The sequence below is a fragment of the Diuraphis noxia genome, unplaced genomic scaffold (assembly GCF_037042655.1).
Source record: "Diuraphis noxia isolate RWA-SAM2 unplaced genomic scaffold, SU_Dnox_SAM2 contig0001, whole genome shotgun sequence".
Classification (NCBI taxonomy): Eukaryota; Metazoa; Arthropoda; class Insecta; order Hemiptera; family Aphididae; genus Diuraphis; species Diuraphis noxia.
In genome coordinates, this window is record NW_028301711.1 from 63,854,323 (window position 1) to 63,869,930 (window position 15,608).

At 29.6% G+C, this 15,608-nt stretch overlaps 2 pseudogenes; both read right to left on the reverse strand.

The window, feature by feature from the left end:
• Window positions 1-1,744: 1,744 nt before the first annotated feature.
• On the reverse strand, window positions 1,745-3,125 carry LOC149061255 (uncharacterized; annotated as a pseudogene).
• A 5,268-nt stretch (window positions 3,126-8,393) lies between these two features.
• LOC149061256 (uncharacterized) lies at window positions 8,394-9,498 on the reverse strand (annotated as a pseudogene).
• Between the last annotated feature and the right edge of the window lie 6,110 nt (window positions 9,499-15,608).

Genomic DNA, 15,608 nt, shown 5'->3' on the forward strand with positions numbered 1-15,608 from the left:
TCCACCGAATACGGGGCAAAAAAGAATTAAATTAAATAATAATAATAATAGATAATAGATAATATCATATTCAAAATAATTGGCCAATGAAGCAAATGATGCATCTAAGGTATTACATTGTAAAATTATATATAAGGACGTATAGGTAAGCATCACGGTTCAGAGTTGAAGAGAAGTGCGGATTATCGAATGGTATACGTATCACTTTTTCTGAACACTCGTATTTTTTCCTGATTGTTTGTAAACAATAAAATTAATTCAAATAGTGAGAATTATAAATACACGTATACACATCCATTACTGTGGACATGCCAAATATACAGCACATAGTGGTACTCGTTTGCCCGCTTTTTTCTTTGAAAATGTTATTTTTGAGGTTTTAACTTTGAAATTAGTAATTGATTTTATTCATTAGAAAATTCAATTTTTAATGAGTTCATCTTTTTATAGACACCAAATTCTTAATTTTTAACAAAATAATTACAGTTACCGCTAATAGTGGATTAGCACGACAGTAGTAAAGTTATATTACTATACCAAAGATGTCTGATCGTTATCGGTAAATTGGCCAGTTTAAAAAAAAACTTTTTTGAAACTTTTGGTGAAAAACTGAGTGTTGACGATATGGATGGAGCATGATATGGTGGAAATGAATTTCAAAAAACCATTACAATTTTAAGGCTTGGTTATGTACAATAAAATATTATATTTATATATATATATATATATATATATATATATATATATATATATATATATATATATATATATATTATATCCTAGCCATACGTGTAGTTAAATATTTCAAGAGTTATAACGAAAATAACCAGACAATGGCATCGCAATAATATGTATTTTTATTTTCGTGAATTATGTAGCGCACTACCATGCGTGATCCTTCTAAGCATGCAAGCATGCATGCAACTAAATTATATATCAAACTCCCATTTCAACGGACCCCTTTTTTTTGGCTTCTTCAAAACCCGAAATTATTCAAATATCGGTACACCCATTAATTTCTTTAAGTATCCACGTGCGTGTGAGTGAACGCGTGGGTCCATCGTATTCTTATTTTAGTACCCGTGTTATATTCACCAGGTATAACAAATGTAGCGTCTTTGGCAGACTTTTGGGGGACTAGTCAATGAATCAACGAGCACCAACGATTATAATTTAATAATTATTAATTAATTATATTTTTAGCTTGATGTTTAAGTTTATTTATGATTAAAATAAGTTAATAATACATGTTTTAATTTTTTGAATACTATTAAATAATTTAATAATAGTTAGTCGGGTAGGGAAGAATTGTGTTTGCAAAATATTTTAGTTTAATTTAAATTTGTAGCTAATGTTATGTTAAATACTGTAAGATATAAGCTCTTTATAATGTAAATGCATTTATGATACGCTACACAGTCACCCTTGTGGCCTAGTACGTTTATAGGATGTCCCACGGTGAACTGACAAATGAAATAACTTTTGTTCTAATCAATATTTGAAAAAAAAATGTTTAATATAATTCATAGACACTTTTTTTTCCTGTTAGAACTGATAGCAGGGAAGGATCTGTTTGCACAATACTACTCCTCTGCTGCCATCGTTTATTGATGAAAACATTTAGATAATCACAATACATAACAAAATAACATACAACTAGTCTAATCGGTCTATACTTCATTTTCTCGGCCCGGTGTCGCACACGCCCGCTGGCCTGGTATCTCGTTCTGATTAACCTGATTACTCAGGCGTTTGGAGCGGCTCTTCCTTCCATCGCTGCTAGACTCGCATCTTGCTCCTTGCAGCTGAGTATACTTCCAACCATGTCATAAAAGGCCTGCGTGGCGCGCTTGGAGGCCGCCTCCAATCGATCCTTTAAGCCACTCGGAACGTCGGTAGGACCACACAGCAAATCCTGAACATCGCTTGGAATGACGCTCCGGTTGCCTATGAATCCGTTAACTGTCCTCCTCATTGGTTCTCAGTGAAGACAATAAAAAATTGTATGTTCAGCAATATCCGTCGGGTGCTGGCAATAGGGGCAAACCACATCGGGAGCGCGCCTCATTCGATGCAAGTAATACTTGAAGCACCCATGTCCCGTAAGAGCCTGTGTTACGTGAAACTGGAGGTCTTTAGGACGTATCACCACCCATCTTTTCAGGTCCGGGAGGATCTTACGCGTCCAGTCTGCGTTCTTACCATGCCTCCACCTACTGGACCAGTCATTAAGCAGGGTGTCGCGCTCCGCTTTCCGAATATCCTCCTTGAAGCCCACTCTGTCTGGGTCGTCCATTTTGCTCCGAAGTCTTTTGCGTTCCAAAGCAAGAAGATCACAAGGATGAGTTCCGACGAGAAATAAGGCTGCCTCAGCAGATACGGTGCGGTACGCCTCGTAACTCTAAGAGCCGACAGATATTGTACTTTGTTTCTTTTTCTGCCCAATTCGATGAGTTGTGCAATAGCCTACTGTTCACCACGAACATTAGAAGCGATCTCTTGGATTGAGAGGGCCCTCCAAGGTTAGGCACTAGCCGCCCAATAGCCAGGGATTTTTTAAGCGCCTTACCCGAGAAAATCCTAAAGTGTCCACTAAAGGTTAGTGTAGTGATGAGTTGATGAGTAGTGAGTGTAGGTGAGTGTAGGTAGTGAGTGCGAATATAGGATCTATTTGACCGCCTATCAGCACGTGTTGTCAGTTAAGGATTGTCCTATGGGGAAATAGGTGATTCGCGATCTCTATTTCACGTCCTATGGCCGCTATACCTACCTGCGGGCTGTCTGCCTAGCCACCCTGATAAAGTTCTGTAAGGGAAACCCCAAGGATCGTTATCAACTTATGAGCAAAGTGCTGCTGCCCAACTTAGCTTTTGGGATTTGCGGATCGAAACGCGTAATGCTCGCATGCTTCCCTGGAAGGCAGTCCTTTCTGCTGTGCTGCAGTAAAGAATTATTGACTTCAAAAATAAATCTATTTTTTTAACAATATTTAACAATTTACCCTATTAGTATATACATTTTAATAACTAGTAAAAGATTACTAATTTTAATTTCGATAAATCAACATTTTCCAAAAACACAAATTTAACAAAAATTTGTAGAAATTAAAGTTGACATTACCACATTACACTCTTAAAATTATATTTAATTCTAAGTATATGAAAGAAAGTAACTTATGCCCTAGTGATTTCATTTCCAATATCGTGCTTCCTCCACTTCGCTAGTTTCTAGTTACAACACTGTTGTATTAAAAAAAATACCATATAATTAATAACATCAGCACCTATCTATATGAACCTAAGTATTTTTAATATTAATATTACCTAGCATGTTTACTTTAATATACCAATATGTATTTCATTTTGCTTCTTTAAGTACTTTTAATTTATGTGGTGTTCATGAATATTATACTATTATATTATACCTTGGAACACCAGATATAGAAAGACCGTCAAGCTATCATTATAATAATAATAGCAATATTAAATTAATAAATTCGTTAAGGTGGATTTTGAAAGAGTTGCGGGGTGGAATCGTGTAAAATCCGCAATTAAAAATCGGGGAGATAGCCCCAAAACAAAAGTCTAAGGGTTGGCGTAAGTCTAGACACTGATATATAATAAATGAATAAGTAGATACCTACAAAACATAGTGACGTCATTAGTGTAACACGCGATGTGCAGCGATTTTGTCCATAATTTAGACTTTTGAGTCGCGTACTATACACTGTTATTTCGTGGACTTCGGCGAATAATAAATTACGTAGATTCTACTATACATATCTATGGACGCTCCACCACCAGTGTATTATATACTTATACATTATCTTTATTTAGACAGACCTTATAAAGATCATAATGATATATGAGCTGTATTATAAAAATATAAACTTACATTTTTAACCATGACCAATGATTACTATCATTGACATTTTTTTGAATTATTTTACATAGGTCCTGAATCTAAATTAAAATTTGTATTTATTTTACTTCTACTTTTACTAAAACCAATTCTCTTTCATCAAAAATTATTTCCTTTCTTCATATAACGTTTGTGTGTTCACTGAGATTTTTAAATATTTTTTAAACAGTTCCACCAGCTTGTTTTTCTACTCTTTTTTGAAACAAACATTGGGCTGTTATTCCTAAAATGAACTGTAATACCACAATCGAACCACCTTTTTGTTCATTGAGTTAATTGTCTAACTAAATTGTCCATTCCTTTAATTTTGTATGTAAATTAATTAAGGTTAGTTATAACTTATACATCTCTGGTCCTATCACATTGTATTCATTTTTGTGTTTTGAAAAATAATATTATCATTTGATTCAGGGTATCTTTGTAGGTTTTATTTATTAAAGGTGTTACCAATATTTAATTCCTCGATTATGACCTCTGACACGGTCGTCTACGAAAAATAATTTCTCATTACAATTAACATTCTTATGTCAACGTACGTTTGATGTCCAAACATTCTAAATATCTATTACATATTATTAAATAACATGTGGGTGCATATACATACATTAATACCTATACAATATTTTTAAAAAATAAATAGGATACGCGCTTGGCCTCACTAATAATGTAACTTACCAATGTGTGGTAATAATAATATTATTATTATTATCTGAATATCTCCCGTCGGCGTCGGCGACGATAATGTCGTGTGCATCTAGTGTTAATATTTTGGTAATTTATATTGTAATATTATAATATAAATATACAAATACACAACATTATAGGCCGACATGTCCTAACCGAATGCGCGAAAGAACCAAATGACAATTTGGCGTGGGGTCTAATGAATGTTTACGCGATGTAAGTGTAGGTATATAGTACCTATGTAATATGTAATAGGCATGTATATAATATTTAATAATATTCACGACGCGACTATAGCTTTCGGATGATATGTATAATACATACCGTAACCACTAACCACCTACCTATAATACCTGCCTACATTATGTATAGGACAAGCCTACGCCGTATGTCTGTATATCGAAAAAAACAATAAAGTAAATACACAAACATAATAATAGGCGCCAAGAGAGGAGAGCGAGGGTGGATAAATCGCGGTATAGCATAAAAAAGAGCAAAGAAAAATCCAATATATTAGGCACAAATATGTCCTTCGGTACACGAGCATATTAATTGTCCTATGGTAGGGAGGTAGATATTATTTTTATATGCGTATTGAAAATGAATAATATTTTTTTACCCAAAATCAATAACTGTGCTTGGCGAGTATTAAATTTAAACTCTAATATTTTATCATCTGCAGCAACAAACTAGTAGTCTTTCGTGACAATAAACATATTAGATGATATAGGTACCAAAAATGTCATTTTAATACAATTTAAACATACAATTTGAAGTTTTTTTTTGCTTATTTCAATGGTTTTATTTAATACTTCTCAGTAGTTTTTCTCTATTTTTTACTTTGGTATGACACAGGTATAGAATACCCTTAAAATTTAAGAAGAAAAAAAACGTTAATATTCTTAAGAAGTGGACCTATTTTATTATTATTTGTTTTTTTAAAACTAATAAAGACCGCATTACGATTTTCAGATTGTTTTTGATGCTTGTTTGAATGTTTTTAAGTGCTTATGTTATTGCACATAGTGAATTATTATACTCGTTTTTTATCGCTTATTTTGATGAATTTATGTGCTATTTAAGTCCTGAACTCAGGAGACTAGATTGGTATATATTTAGTATCACATACTAAAAAATAAAAAAATGTTAAATTAATATACCTCCATTTAATAACATAACTGAAAATTTTAACGATTTTAGAGATCATTAATATTTTATATACCAATTGTATAACATAATTATTATGTAGTTAAACACTTCTGTACTCATGATTTATGAGTGATTCAGTTTAACTACCTACAACATTTTTTAGACAAAGATTCAGATTACCTACATTGTTTTTTTAAATTAGAACTCGGGTTCCTGATCACAATAATTTAGGTACACTTTCAAAAATGATCTAATACGGATAAGCTGCATGGATGTTATTGCCAAATTTCGGGCTAATCCCTAAACCAAGTAAGAGTTAAGGTCACATAATAATTACCACATCACATCAGTCTATTAACGAATATCCAAGAAACACCACGAGTAGGTTGGCTGAGTTTTCTTCTAAATAATTAGTTTTTTATTTTATATTTATTATTATTACAAAGACTATTAAAGTTCTTAAGACAGATTCTGAACATCCAATAATCGGCATAAATTGTATAGGTATACGTCATAATATGTAGGTATTTTTTTTTATATTGTTGTGTTGAAAAACCAATTTGTAAATGAAAATGCAATTTTTAGTCTACGTAGATAATTAATTAAAAGCTTTTAAATTTCACTATTGACAAACTCCATGGCCAACTATTAAAATGAGTATGTTAAACTAATAAGTACCTATATATAGTAGTATAATGTAAATTTAGTTGAAACTATACTTGGGCTTGGGCCTACCACTAAATGCCAAATTAATGTATAAAAGCGGTGTTCTAAGTTTTGAGGTTCTAATATTCAAAATTCACTTAAATAAAAGTCAAAAAAAAAATTTTTATTTTGTGATAATTAAATATTTAATAATATTTTTTCGGTCGCAACGGGCAGGTCACACAGCAGTGTGTGTGTGTAGTTGGTGAATTTTTTTATTACGTTTTCGTTAATATCGTGACTGGTTGTACAGGTACAACGGAAGTAGGTACCTACCTATATGTATATTTTAACAATAATAATTATTGATGTGGGTGTCTGGCAGAGTTCTGTAATATTCACCGAACAATATACAATATACATATACATATATATAATATATAATATATGTAATATACATAATAATAATAATATATAAAGCGTATGTACATTATAAGCGCATACCTATGAAGAATAAAACCAAATGCACGTAACAAACAATGGACAATAATGGCGAGAGGGACACAAGGTGAATATTTAATTTAACGACGTGCAGTGCTTATGCATTGCGTACCTTCAACAATAATAATAATATAATAACTGTTGAAATGCTATATTTTAATCGTAATTTGGATGTACATATTTATTTCGAGTTTGCGAAAATTGAAATTGTTCGACTGTCATAATTTATTTAGAGCCACTGTAGTTTCTGATCCTACATCGTGATAATAATATCGCACTTTAGTTAAAGTAGATAATATTAATTATATATTTATGACATAAAAATTAGTTAGACTTTGAATAATTAAAATTCTCAAAATATGTGTGCACATTTTAATCTAAAAAAAAATGGCCATTTAATATTCATTTAAACTACTATCAGAAAGATTTACAGGCCTTAATGATAGAAACTCGTGTGGAAGCTATGCCGCAGCAAAATATAATATATTGTTCTCGTATTATCTATTTTATAAGCAGTTATAGTTAATATTTTGTTTACAAAAGATTGTTATGTTTATTATTTAATTAAATAAATCGTCAATATTGTTTAAAATTAACCTAGTGATATAATATTATCGGTTTTGTAAAATGACGGTTCATGTCGTTCATAGGTAGTTTTGATCAAAAATGTTATTATTAAATTTATTGGTTTCACTTCGGAGAATAGGTAAAAAGTGGTATTGGTCTATCGGGAGATGGTAAAATGCAGCAAAATTAACCTTTTTCTAAAAGTTGATAATATGTAAACTGTGGCAAAAAAAATTTACATTATACAATTTGCGACAAAACTGATAGGATACATCATAAAAACTGCGGAAATTTATTTTACATACCTTTTATATATACTACCTATTTACATATCGATACGATAACCTACATATTAAACGTTTATCGTTTAATTAGATATAATACGTGTTATGACAGCTATGATACGTATGTTATCGGTGGCTTAACTTCATGATCTATAACGAATGTAGTATGTATACGCTATCTTGTAACATGAACATTACCTATGATATTAATATACTCAATAGAAGTTTCTAGAGACTCATAGAGTATTAGGCGTAAAAATAAATAAAAAACCAACTGTAAAATTGAAAAATATTATTATTACTAAAAATTATTTTAAAAGACCGTATAGTGATCGTAAAATCAAAAAACAAAAATAACAATAATAATACTATAAGTACTTAATTAACATTTTGTCGTTTATTTTAAAACTTACTTTTTTCAGAAATTCTTAAAATTCGTCCATCTTCTTTCATTTGTTACTGTTCGTTTATAAATTTATATTTTTGAGTTGTCACTTTATTTCTTTTTTGTATTACCCCTTCTACTGCACTTCTAATTTTTATATATGTGTCAACTTGAATATTCTGTAGAGCATCTATAAATTTATATAGTGATGTACGATGATGATAAATATATGTGTTAAATTTTGAATGGAAAGATTCTCATACATTATTTGTTATAACTTCTATTTTCGATGCCCACAAAGAAGGAGGGAATATGTCTTGCACATAAGTCTCTGTTAAATAATCGCAAAATTGTACCATTTGATTATTAGATGACACATCTGCAATTAAATCAAAAACAAACGAATCTTCAACTTCATCAGGTTCAAGGAACCGAAGACCAATAATATAATTTAAAAATTTTCCTTCATCTGTGTCTCCTTCAATATAAAGTTTAGATAGACCCAAATTTTGTAATTTTCTAAACCACGTTTGGCCGAGATGAAAATTACAACCACGAATAATACTGTTCGGCCATATACTACGGACCGCTTCGTGTATTCCAATTTAAAAATCAATTACAAAAACATTTGGTTTAAGTACAAATCCTTCGGTCAAACACGCATCTCGTAACTTTTTAAATACATGTTCACAAGTCTATATACGTTTATTTGGAAGCAACGCATATACCGGAAACGTATACCATTTTTAAAGCCATTCAGTACAAACAACTGGTAAAAATATTTGGTACAGAACTGAAATTTTCCGTCCATAAAAACTTTTTCCATAGAACATAAGCATTTAAAGCTTGTGAAACATGTAAATATAATTATACTTGTTTCCTTATCATTTATTAGCAAAATGTTTTCATTTTTGTTAGTCGTAATATTCATATTTATTAGAACTTCGTGTACTTCATTAATTCTTGGGAAGTGGTGAGTGATATTTAGTTTTTTATACTATATCAATTTCTACGAATATAATATGAAATATCATTAGTCAGTAATTGTGTATCGTTTCCTAAACTACGAAGTTCTTTTCTTCTCATTAATTTTTCGATGGCATTTCGTTTATATTGCTTTCAGATATTTTTCGTTTGAATTATTACCTACTGCTTGACGTTCAATTGTAGAATCTGCTTTATGACTATAATCCAAAACTGATTTTTTTCTTGTAGTAGAGGTTTTTTTCCTTGTTGAAGACCAATTTGGCCTTGCATGTTTTATTGCCACTTATTTTTGAATCATATTTAAATTTAGATTTAAAATTGTTTAACACTGTTAATTGTTTTGCCATCCTGGGTAAACATTGTTGTAAATTCCATCACGTTGAATAAATATTACATTTTTAACTCTACTAACATTTACCACTTGTAAGTAGATACTAACTAGTATTATCAAAAGTAAGGAACCGATTTCACCGATATGCTTCGTTAAAACTTAAAAGTACATTTGGATTTACCTTATACTAATTTATACACAAGATAATCAATTAAATGATGTACGTACATAGGTAGGTATTTAATGATTTAGGTACTATATAATACTAGTATAGGTATATATAGAAGGTATATAAAATAAATTGCCGCAGTTTGTAAATGTATCTTATCTTATCAAAATTAGATTTTAGATTTTAATCAAAACGATGAATAGGTATATTAATTCTACAATGATGTGTCTAAAAACTATTCCAGTAAAAAATGATCCGATTATTGATTGCAATAGAAGTTTCTATCAGCAATTTTGATCTAGTTGGTACTTTTAGGAAGGACGAAATTTGAAAATTCTTAGTACCTTTTAAAATATTTGGAAAAAACAAAAACAGATACATTTTGTTAAAACTAAAACTAAAATGATTGTTTACCGTCATTTTTATCCAAAAGTTAAACGTTTTTCGCTTCGATCGTCTTGATCGATTTATTTAAGTTTTTTTTTTTTCTTAAATGTCGATAAAAAATTATTCGTTCGGTAAAATGGCTTTAAAATTTAGTAGGAGATTCCTTATAAATTATTTGAACTTTGAATGTAAAAAATTCAACTTCAATTGAATTTTATGACGATCACAAATATGTTTTCAAAAATTGAATGAGATATATAGACTCAATATAAAAAATTATAAAAGATAGATAATTTGAACAAGAAATAACAATAAAGGGATCATTATTTATTTAGTGCGTTATTGACATGTGCGTGAACGTGCGGAAGAGCTTACCTATTTATTGTACACACACATTAATGATCACTTACTGCTTACTACACACAATTTTAAGCAACTTGCAAGCACACAAAAAATAGCCCATAGTGAACTCCTTAAACACGGTCCATATCAAATTCACTTAATTAAGTAGATGGGTACTTTAAATTCATAAAATGTTGAATTACAACAGCAGGCTATTATATAGCTTGTTAAATCCATCTCACGAATCAAATTTGCGTTTGAATTTATTAAGTATAACCTCCTATATCAGTTTTTGAACAAATATTTTTTTAGAAATATCATAAACAGTATGAAATATAATTAGATGACTATGACAATATCCAAAAGACTTTAATTCTTGAAATATTTCCATAAATACTTTTTTCTATAGTGAATAATAGAATCATGTAAAATCAAATATAATGAATGAAGAAAATCCTAAAAACATGTGTTTCTCTAATAAACTACTGATTTTATTAGAATGAATACATATATAAAGTTTAGTAAAATATTAAATTCACAACTCGTGACTGTAAACGTTGACTGAGTGATAAATAGCAATAAAATAATGTAAGAACTTAAACAAAATGTAAACATGAAATTTTCACAATTTAAATAATTATAAAATTTTTATATTTTTATAAATTATTTATTATAATATAATTTACATAAATTAAATTACATTAAAAATCCTTATATATTAATTCATAATCACGTATACCGTGTAAATGAATAATTATAACTGTCCAATTTCTTATGATACAGTTCAAACGACGATGAGTGTGGTATACTAACATTTTTTACACCACCCAGAATTTATGTCTATGCGACTATATACATGTACATATGTATAGCGTCATAAAAATGCTAAAGTGGATCATTTTAAAATAAGGATTAAACATTTAAATTTAAAATAAAAAACGTGATCACTACAGAAAATGAAATCGCGACAAATTTCAGGTATAAATTTCGTCGAACTGTGATAAAACTTATCCTCACGAAACTAAATTTACTACTTACTTGATTTTTTTCTTAATCTTGGCAGTGGTTGTGTGAAACAACACACGCAAATATTACTGTGCGCCATACACATAGTGTGAACTAATATGTGTGCCTGCTATATTTTAATCTTTAGCGTCGTACTATACAATATATAATATTCCAGCATTATATGCCTACCAAACGCCACGTTTGCATTGTTTCGCTTCTACACACGAAATCAATAACACAATACATATTATTATTATTATTATTATTACTCAACAATACTATTACACTACAGCACCGTGTTGGTGCAGGAGGGACGCTCATACAAACAAAATGGGTTCGCATCCTCCATCAATACATATAGTAGTTATGATCGTATACATAGTATTGTTGTTATATAGTTCGAATGTGTATAATAAAATACGATGACGAGGTGAAAACCGAAGCCGAACGCGGTTATAAACGATCCTGTTTCAAATGCGGTATAAATAAGGGTTGGGGTGGTGGCTGTTTCTATCGAATAACGTTTTCCGGATAGGTACTGGGAAAATGCTCAAAATAAATAATATGTTTATAATACGTTGGTTCGTGCATGTAATAATTTTTATAAATTATGCATATTATAGGTACCTGCCTACCTATTGTGTATAAGGCTGTTATAACGAAAAATATACAATTCGCACAGAACTTATTCATAGCTTATTTAAATTACCTGTGCAACGTAATAATTACAATACTTTTATTTTTCGAATAAAAACCTTCTTGAACGGTTTATCTGTAATATTAGGTACACTAATATTACTGGTTTGCAATAAAAAGGGGTGTACCTACTGCAGTTATGTTTTAACCAAATTCATATTGTGTATTGTAAAATATAATATTTTCAATCATAGAAATATAAAAAATAATCCTTTATTTACAGCTACGATGAACGGAGTAATAAAAATCAGATGTTTAAAAAATTTCAGTCTTTGAAAAGTCAGTAAAAATAAAACAGTAATAATTATTGTTATTTTCCAAGAAATTTAAAATTTATTAATACAGTTTACTTTTTAATATTTTGTAACTCATTCGTCCTGCCACCATAACTCATAAGTCATAAGCATATACACACACACGAGCTTTTTACATTTTTTTATTACTATAGATCACATAAAAGTGACACCGTTAACGTATACTGACATACCTACTGTAAACAATTTAAACAAGGAAGTATATATAATAAAGAAGAGGGCTTATAGATATAGTAAAATCCGAGTACCTACACATAATTTACAATTGTTAGTATATATATATTATATAAGAAACACACCACGTTGAGTTGTTTGTTTCATGGGGACAAATATTTGATTCATTATCAAAAAAAAACTATACAAATGAAGTTGACTATCATTAAATTAAGTTAGATATACGGTAAGTAAATTTCAGAAATGGAATCTTAATGGTGATATCCTACACGGTCCATAGTTTACCAATGGAAATTATACCCAATAGGTACGCCTTCCATGTATTTAGTTCAGTGTATGTAACTAAGATTGTTATAGAGACTATAACTCAATAATTGATACGTCTTACTTGAAGCCTCTGAGTTACGGTTAAAATATTATTCAAAACCATCACTAAATTATTTAAATATAACAGGTTCCCCAACCGGCTCGTCACAGTTTGATACATAGGAAATTTGAATAGAGCTCTAAAGAAAGCAAAAGTTTAAAAGTTTAAAGTCACTATATTATAATATTTAGACCGACATCCCTCATAACTATTGACGGTTGTAGCGTAAATTTGAAATTATATGGCAAAGCAGTAATGAACTCGGTAAAAAACCAAGAAGATTCATTACAGGTAAAGCGAAAACAGACTTTATCAAAACAATATCGTTTTTATTTTTCAAAATCACAACAGGAAAAGCAAATTTGAAGCAAAAGTTTGAAAAAATATAAAATAATAGATTTTATAACTTAAGTAACTTTTAAGTACCATAAAATTCTGATTGCACTTTATACAGAAAAAAATGGAAATTATTTAAAAGTTGATTTTCTAAATTTGAAACTTTATACATTTCTCTGAAGATAAAATTATCCAATGGAGTAACAGCCCCTATTTGCTCTACCTACTTAAAACTATCACAAATATATTTTGAAACTTAATAGGAACTATTTGAAACCTAGTTCTGAATTTGGAATTTCACAATCTTCTCAGTTGTCATTTTTGATGCTTTGGATAACTTTTTTCTCATTTTTAAAACATTTCATGATATATTTCTCCATTTTGGTTCCTTTTGTTTAATCTACCTATACTATAGTCCCAATTAATTATTTTTTACCATTTTATTTAGGATACTTAAATTTCAGTAATACAAAATAACAACATTTCACTATGTTTACCAAACTATTAACTACTTAATATTATTGTTAAATAAACCCAATAGTCATGTGAACCATATCACCAACTGCGAAGCTAAATTGTATAGTTTTCATTAATTTTTCTGTTATATTTTTAATAATATATGATTGGTTAGTTAGAAATGTACTATCAAACAATATATTAAATAAAGACATCGTTCTAATTATTGTACTCGTATATTATTATTTTACTTGAACAAAGCGACCTTGACCTTTAGACGTAGCAGGTCACCAATAACCATTAACCACAGTCTATAAGTATTTATTATATTTTTATTTAAAATAATCACATTAGTAAATAATATTACTCGTATAAATTATTTCAAGTCAATCCGATTTCATAATTTAATTTTCAAACTGAAAACAAAATAATTCTATCAAATCATCATCGGGTATGGTTTTCCTAATATCTCATAGTAAAATAATGTAAAAACCTATATAATACTATTGCCATAATTGGATAAGTAATATTATATTGATTATATTTTCCGTTATACCGTTATTTTTTTGTCATACAATGAAATTAATTTTTTTTTCAAATAAAAAAAACTAAGTTCCATAATTTTGCCAATTAAATTCAAAAATATTGGTAAAGGTGTGACGGTAAAGTACATAAGACTATGGAGCTAGCAGTGCTAACACTCTATTTGATAATTTAGATGAAAAGTTGGTAGAGGAAAAAACATTTGTATAAGGCTCACACATTCCTTTTACATTAAACCCGGCCGATTCTACTATATCTATGTCATCTTATTTCTAAAAACTATTCCTTTTTTTCATTTTACGAAATTAAGCACTCGACTTATCAAACCTTTTAGTAAACTTGGTAAAAAATTTCGAAATCTTACCTGTAAGTTAAAATAATATACGGGGTTTTTTTTCGTTCATGTTATAATAAAAATTGGTAAATTTATTTTCAAATTCATAGCATATTTAAATGTACCTATTCTATTTATGATTTTTATTTTATGAATATATTGTTTATAATAATTATAGGTCACAGCCAAATAAATCGATTTATATTATTTTACATAATTTATAAAATTAATTTTTGTGATTTTCATGTATAAACGAAGTTATTACAAGGTCGGTATCGGTATTGGTATTGGGGTATTGTGCAGGTGCTGCTGTATAGTTAACCCGAGGGAGCTCTCCATCATCCAGAAATGTTATACGATTGCAATATAAATCATGAGTATATGATTTCTCCCGCGTACAAGAAAATATTAGTCTTGTGTGCCTCTACATACCTATACATTAATAGATGCACCGCATCTGCTGCACTGTACGACGATAATGCGTCTCGCGTATGTACACACGAAATCGTATAACATAATAAACGCGTGAAATAGGAGAGAAAAAACCGTCATCTGCACAGGTCATAATATTATAATAATACCTACCTACCTACCAACCAGCTGTATACACATGCGTGCACATACGGGGTGATCCATTTATAACGTAAGACACTGGTCATTTCAGAAAACACTAACGTTTTTGAAAATATAACTTAATTAATTCTCAAGTCGTTTTAAAACGAAATTTTTTATTAAACTTTTATTTCATACTCCCAAGCAGTTTATCATCATTTGAGTATAATTTTGATCTCTAAAAATCAAATTTTATAGAGAAAATCAGTTCATTTTAATTATTAAAGACGTATTTAAAACAGTTTAGACTTGTGGATAGTAATGAACTAGCATTTTACGGAGTACCTACCGCTGCTGTACCACACCATCCATCTAAAAATTCGTCGTAAAAAATCGATTTTTAAATATGGGTATCAAAGAAAAAAATAACGACAGAAATAGCAAAAAACATTTACAAAAACGTAGTTCAATAACAA